At 33.7% G+C, this 8,088-nt stretch overlaps 1 pseudogene; it reads right to left on the reverse strand.

Moving 5' to 3' along the window:
* Positions 1-6,433: 6,433 nt before the first annotated feature.
* On the reverse strand, positions 6,434-7,882 carry LOC147909005 (uncharacterized; annotated as a pseudogene).
* Between the last annotated feature and the right edge of the window lie 206 nt (positions 7,883-8,088).

Raw genomic sequence — 8,088 nt, forward strand, 5'->3', positions numbered from 1 at the left:
TAACCGATATCGTGCTTCCTTACGAGATACAATCCTGCGATATCAGTATCAGTCAAACGGACCATGCAAGCTGCACATATACTTAAAGCACCACTCGTCGTATAATAACAATGGATTATACAGTGTTTAGTACGGCCATTCAGTGCACGGATTTCTAAAGATGGCACAAATCTTTCTACGTAATCTGTATCACGCTCGCTCAAATCGCTAGTATAGCCAGCGTCATCTGATAATATTTCTTCGTCGGAATCGATTTCTTGATTCATTATTTCTTCGAAATTCACTTCTTCGAGCACTTCGAACACTTTGTCTCTGATATTTGCGAACTGTTTCGGGTCCACGTTTCGAACATACTCGACTACGTTGACTATGTTCGCACGATGGTTAGCCATACTCATGCTTATCGTCAATAATTGAAGCGATCGATTCGTTCGTCTTCCAGGATACCACTGTCGAGCACTTATGCCCTATATTATATATTTTATTACGTCCAGTGGACTCCAAGATTTCTCCGTTTCGTGAAAATTTCGACAAAACAGTCGTTAGTACAAAGCGCGAACATAAAAGCTCGAGCTTTAACGGTCACCGATCGGTGAGCGTGACAATATTCAAGAAACGTGCCATTAGAAAATCTTTTCAACGATATTGGAAACATAAACAAAAACATAGATCCTCAGAATCGTCAGATCCATGGCAATAAAATTTACGACAAAGGTTACAAATCATGTAGAGAAAATCCTATTTATACACGATCGGTTCAGTAAGTATAAAATCTAAATGTGGATTCTGTGTAGATAAAGATTCATATTTCCAAACGTGTAATAGCAAGTTGAAGGGCGTTTTCTCGTCAACAACAGGAAGTCGGTAAAATAAATGAGGAATCACAAAGCGTAGTTTTTAATTTTTTAGATTGTCGATTGTAAAATTTAAATAAATATTTTCTAGACGAGAGAACACATGTTCAAGTAATAAAAGAGAAATCGATGACAAAAAAAAGTGCGTTCGACTTGGAGTACTCGCCTTTGTGCGAATACTTGCACATCCTGTCTTCCACATTTAATGTGGAAGAGTTATGTTTTTTTTATTTAGCAGCCGAAAAACATTGGCGCTTCTATTAACGCGTGACGACATGTCACCGATCTGATAGTATATGTATATATATATATATATATATATATATATATATGTATATATATAAACAGTATATAGCGCTTTTTTTATTCAATCGTAAATATTACGAGCGATAAGACATGGATCGAATAAAAGAATATATCAAAAATAGATCGAGCGCAAGGGGTACCGTCCCTTGTCACCAGATCCGCCAAGTCCACCACCATCGAGGGAAAAAGCGAGATATTGGAAATGTCCTGATGAAAAAGCATCAAAATCGTGTTGCTCATCATCAACGTCATCAATGTCATCAAAATATAAATCATAGGGTATCGTATTTAGAGTGACTAGTACTAATGCATTTTATTCTCTGCTAAAAAAGCGAATAGTGGTTAAAAAATTTTTTTCGTTCTCTTTTTCCAGAAAGGAAATGCTAGCGATGTTCGAGCCACCGTACGCATTATAATGACCGAAACGACGCTACGCCGTATGTTTGACTTTAACGGGTGTAACGTTCGAACGATTAGCTCGACTCCTCGATACGGTAGATACCAAGTATACGCGATTCTCCAACATCGCATCTGAGAACATTATACATGATAGCGACATCTTCAATGGACATCAGCTCGTCGATTGCGAACTATTAGCTTTAGTTTTTAATAAGTACGAAAACCGGTGTAATAAGATGTGAATAAAACATTTTTGTTCGCATTATTATGTATGTATTGTCTTTTACTTCCCATTCTTTGCATCAACGCGCCAGGAAAAACTATATTGAAAAAAACTGTGTCGTACAAAAGAAACTTGTACTCTATTGATTCTTCTATCCTTTCTTCACTCATAGCACGTTACGCTCTCCGTCGCGCGCTTTATCTTTCTTTAACATGCAAGCTTTTATTACCGATGCATTTTTGGAGAGAGAGCGGCGAGTGACGACAAAAAATAAGGATCGGGGCCCTATGTTTACGTAAGAGCCTGGACCTTTCCCCTTCCTTCCCCGCGTTAGGTATCCCTGCGCCTACGAGTACTCCCCGCGCCCCGCGCTCCCCTCTAACCCCATGGGTTAAAACCCGCCTAGTATTAGTACTATCATATCCAGTATTTATTTTCTCGGATTCTCGGATTTGCAAAGAAAGAAAATTGAAAAAAATATTGCTTTCTGAAGAAGTGCGAAATCTGCTTGCAATTCCTATTATTGAAACAGACATCACAAATTCAGATTCCAATGACGATATCACTGCTTGTACAATCTGAGACACTTCTTCTTAACATAGAACTTTCTGATGAATAGGCAGAGGAGCAATAATTGATAAATGAAAAAATAGTAAAACTTAAAATCTACGTAGGCGCAGGCGCAGTTGGAAAGTTCAAACTTACTTTTATCATCTTAAAATTTCTGATTTTAGTTATTATAGCGATATTAGTTATTGTAGTTTTTTGACGCTTTAAGTTTATATACTTAAAGAAATAATTCTCTTTAAATACAATAATATGTAACACAATGTCATATAATGCATTTACTCGTCTCCATGGTGTTAGGTAAATGCAAAATGACAAAATTATAATAAATATATTTTCTTTTTAATATACGAAATGTGTTTCATTACTTCTCTAATAAGCAACCTCGAAAACTGCCTTATGATTTTTGCCAAAATCTTTTAACATTCGAATCCGCTTTTTAAATCCGCCATTTTCTTTTCAATAATTTTGATTTATAATCAACGACTTCTAAAATCACAGTATTCTCTTTCATCAAGATTTAACATTTTATTTTAACATTCTATTCCGCCATTTTGGATCCGCCATTTATAACTTCTAAATTTTGAATTCAGATTCAAAATTAGCGATCATAAAAGCCCCTAAGTAGCAAATTTGACAGCAATTGAAGCATTTTTAGCATTCTCGTCCATCATTTTGGATCTGCCATTTTGAATTTCGAAATTTTTAGTTCGAATTCGAAATCAGTTACCTCATAAAACCTTAGATACCGAGTTTTATGCCAATCTATCAACATTTTGAATTTTGGCCAAGATTTCGGGTCTGACCCACTGTGCGTCCGAGACTTGCGGCGGTGTGCGCGGCGCGAGCGAAATCCCCAACTCCTCGCGCGGCAAGCCATCGCAATGGCGAATATTCGGCGCTTCAGAAATTAATATTTCGAAAATCGGGAAATGATCAAAATCTTTTTGAGAACTCAATTTAGTTCGCTCTAAAGCGTACGCATGTACAGAAAAATGTTACATATGTGTATAAATACGACTTGTTTTAAATAAATAATGAATGTATTTTGAAGAAGTATTTGATAATTTTACCGATAACGTTCGTGAATAAGATAGAACGGATTAAACTGAGTCAAAAAGTCCTTTACCATTTGGTAATTTTCGTAATAGTTAACAAGATATTAATTATTAAAATATTAGTTTTCAAGAATTTTTTACTCAAGTACTATCAACTTTACAAAAAAAAATAGGAAGAGACAAAAATTGTTTATTTTGTTCTCATAAAGCTCTTTTTAAAATTTTTTAATAAATCAACCTTTTAGTCCTGTATTTTTTTATTAACAACTACATTTGCCAAAATGAGAAAATACGGTACTAAAAGATTCTGAAAAAATTCCTAGAACTTTATGAAAAGAAAATGAACAATATTTGTTTTTTGCTCTATTTCTGTAAAGTTAGTATGAATAAAAAATTCTTGAAAACCAATATTTTAATAATTAATATCTTGTTAATTATTGCGAAAATTACAAAAGGGTAAGGCCTTTTCGACTCAATTTAGTCCGCTTTATCTTATTCACGAACATTGTCGATAAAATTATCAAATATTTTAAAATAAATTTATTATTTATTTAAAATAAGTCATATTTATACACACACATATGTAACATTTTTTCTGTATGTACACGTGTATGCTTTAGAGCGAACTAAATTGAGTTCTCAAAAATATTTCGATCATTTCCCGATTTTCGAAATATTAATTTCTGAAGCGCCATCGTAATGGCTTGCGTGAGGAGTTGGGGATTGGCTGGCAGCAACCTGCGCCGCGCATATCGCCACAAGCCTCCATAGCTCGAACGGCGCGCTTGCCAGGCGCGCTATCCCCGCTCCCCACGACCCGCGCGCCAAGCGATTAGTAGGCATAAACACTTCGCAGTAGAAGGTCGGGCAGGCGCGCGTATTCTGCTATCTTTAAGGATTAATATCTCGTTAACTATTAGGGAAACTTATAAAATGGTAAAGAACTTTTCGATTGAGTTTAGTCCGCTCTACCTGCCCATGTATATGGCGATTATTTGCAGACACCCTGTATAAACCTTTTTTAACTTTATAATATATTATATTAAAAATATAATTATATTATAAAAATAAATTTCTTTTTTGAGTGTTCTTTTTTCTCTTTTCTCTATCTGAACACTTCATTTATTTACTTATAAAGAACTAAATTGTGCGGGAATGCACCGCGTGGAAAGATTCGAGTGAGAGAACGGCACACGGTTGATATGCTACACGACAGTAAAGAGAATTCCGTTTCTTTGTAGTTTAATAAAAGAATTTTCTTTAATATGCACAGTTACAAATTCAGAAAATATAATTAATTAAATATTAGATTAACAGAATATTAAATGCGGTCACCCTTTCCAAATTGTATTTGGAATCGCGGTGATAGAAAATCTCGGCGATTTTCTCGGCACTTCTCGAAAAGATCTTTCTTAGCGGTTTTCACTAAGCGGTTAGCACGGCGATTTTTACGAAACGATATAGTAGCAAGATTATGACTCTAAGAACTCTGAGAACCTTTTAGACTCTAAAAAAGAGGACGGCGAGATCGAAGCATTTATTGCTTTCGGCCTGGGCTTTCTTCTTGGGAAAAATCCAATAAAATTTTGCCACAATCGTAATTATTACGTGGCATTAGTTGTACAAAATTGATTGGCGCTTTGGATTCTTTTCTAACGACGTTCAACGTAACAGTCATGCGCGACAGAAAATCCGTACGTGGGATTGGTGACAGCGCGTGACGTATTCGTCGGAGCGCGGCGCTCGCGTGCGCGAATTGAATTGTTCTAGAACTTTCGATTGTCCGTTGCCGGAGCTTGTTTGCGTGTACCGAATTGGTTTAAAAAGAACAAAGAATGCCAAATCGATGATTTTAACGAGGATTAAGATCATGCTCGAGATGAAATCACGAGCTCAATTTATGCGTGCGTTCAATGACAATTACTGTCGGTCGACTGAAAGAATTCTTGCTTTTCCCGAATTAACGATCTCAAACATTCAACAGCTAAATAATAAAATTAACATTCAATCTATGACGATGCATCAACTTTCGCTGTCTTCTGAAGTTTACTGAAAATAAAAATATAAATGTTATAAAAAACAAAATAGCATATTACTTGTTTATAAATCAATTAGAGCAAACTAAATGAAAAAACTTTTAGAAAAATATTAAAATATTTTTCCTTTTTTACTTTTTTAAGATTTTTAAAATAATTATTAACAAAAAGATGTAATAAATACTTTTTGTTTTTGTGATAATTTTGATTGATGTTTTAATTAAAAATGTATTTCTTCATTTTGCTAGTTTTATCATTTTCACATTTTTCGATCAATATACTCGACATATACATAATTTTCAGATAATTGTAAAATTTATTTTATACCATGGCTAAAATAATTTCCTCTGAATTTTAAATGTATATAAAAAACAAAAATATGACATGATCTCATGAAACCAAATGTACTTCTATGATAGATTTTGTTTCTAATTTAACAGACATCAATTTTTTTTGTATGTGAAAAATATCGCATAATGTAATTCAATAAAATTTAATATTAAGAAAATTAATATTTTATTATTCAATATTTTTTTGTAATATCTATTAATGAAACAATTTTGACGCACGCATGCACGCACGCACGCACGCACGCACGCACGCAGAGAGAGAGCAAGAGAGAGAGAAAGAGAGAGAGAGAGAGAGAGAGAGAGAGAGAAAAAGAGAAACGTACTTTTTTATTCAAGACTTCCTTTCTTAAAGTGGCTTAAACTAGATACTTTGAAATATAATTTATCATTTCTTTCTCGGTCACTTTGTCATCTGTTACACGTACAGTTTCTAAAACATTAATTAAAATTTATGTGTTTAATAATTATCATATATTATTAAAATTAAAAAATATATTAGGTGTTGGAATTAATTCGTAGCGTTTTTAAATGAAAGAATGTTATTTATTTCACATGAGCATTAAAAAATACATTAATGAAAGTACTTCCCATCACTTGTAAAACGCTACGAATTAATTCCAACACCTAATAATACTAAAAATTATATCTCAAAACTTATGTATAATGCACTTCGCGAGTAAATCTTGGAACCATTGACCATTTTTTTTAGTTTTCTAGCTCAGCTGTACTGTACTGCTATTTCATTTGTGATTGTTCTTTCCAAAATGTTTATGATCTCGACTATCACGTTCGCCAATTCTATTAAACGAAATGGTTTATAAAAATGATAATTTATTACAATTATCTATATTGCACATATAAGATGATGTATTTTAAAATTTATATAAAAAAATATTTACCATTTTTTCTTTGTTTTTAAGATCTATCTCGAAGTTCTCTTTCTTTTGTAGTTCTTCATTAGTTTTCAAGAGTAAAGCTATAAAATCATGCAATACTTCTGATATTCCTAATTTATTCTTTTGAATATTATTTTGATTTTCTTCTAGTTTGTCGATCATTTATTAAATTTACTTTCACTAATATTTGATTTAGTCGTCTCAATATTTCAAGCAGTATATCCATAAAAAAATAGAATGTATATGCATACTCTCTCGGACACATATAAATTGTTATGTTAATATAAAAATAAGTAATTATTTGTATTAATTTAATGTACATGAAATATATAATTTTGTAATATTTGTATTGCTGATGCAAGTTGACATTACCATCGTGTACTACCATCTACCAAACGACGCCATACAAAATTTCAGAGTGATTCATGCAATAGTCTTGATTTGACAGTAGTGAGCGTGTTTGATGTTTTCCGATACAATGGAAAAAGAATAATATTGATCCATGATTCATTTCTTATTTTTGGATGGAAAAACATACGAAGAAATAAAAACGAAGTTGAATGCCGTTGTATGGGAACTCTTCACCATCTATGACAACCGTCAGATATTGGTTCAACAAATTCAAATGTGGTCGTTTGTCTGTTTTTGATGAGGGCCGGCCGGCAGACGTGGTTATTGAGAAAATCGTTGAAAAAGTCCACGACATGATTCTCGCTGATCGAAAGTGTACTAAGTAGCAGAGGCCGTAGGCGTGTCGTACGGAATGGCATTCAATATTTTGCATGATAACTTGGGAATGAAAAAGCTGTCGGCCCAATGGGTACCGCGATTGCTCACGGTGGACAACAAGCGAATGCGGTTATCAATTTCAAATTTCAGCCAAATTGGTCAAATTGCACTACGAATTGCTGCCGCATCCACTGTACTCTCCAAAATAGCCCCCTATAATTTCTTCTTGTTTCCAAATTTGAAAAAATGGCTCGGTGGAAAGAAATTCACATCGAATGAGGAGGTCATCGCCGAAACAGAGGCCTATTTTACAGACAAATCGTATTTTTCTGAAGGGTTGAAAAAATGGCAGAAGCGTTGGGAAAAGTGTATCCTCTTAAAAGGGGATTATGTTAAAAAATAAAAAAAATTTTTGTGAAAAGCTTACGTCTTCATTACTAACACGGGCACTTATTGATTTGCCCTCGTACAGTTCCTATCTTGTGATATGCGGGATAATTCGAATAGAACGATAAATGCCGAGAACGTCTTTTTATGGTACCAATCTAAAATAATAGTATTGTCTTTATTGATGACCAACAGATTCAAAAAATTCAAACAATAGTCTTTCTCATATTCAATAGTGAGTTTAAGTCTATCATGCTGTTCATTAAATGAATTTAAAGGATTG

This window comes from Acromyrmex echinatior, chromosome 7 (assembly GCF_024713525.1).
Source record: "Acromyrmex echinatior isolate Ae372 chromosome 7, ASM2471352v2, whole genome shotgun sequence".
Taxonomy (NCBI): domain Eukaryota; kingdom Metazoa; phylum Arthropoda; class Insecta; order Hymenoptera; family Formicidae; genus Acromyrmex; species Acromyrmex echinatior.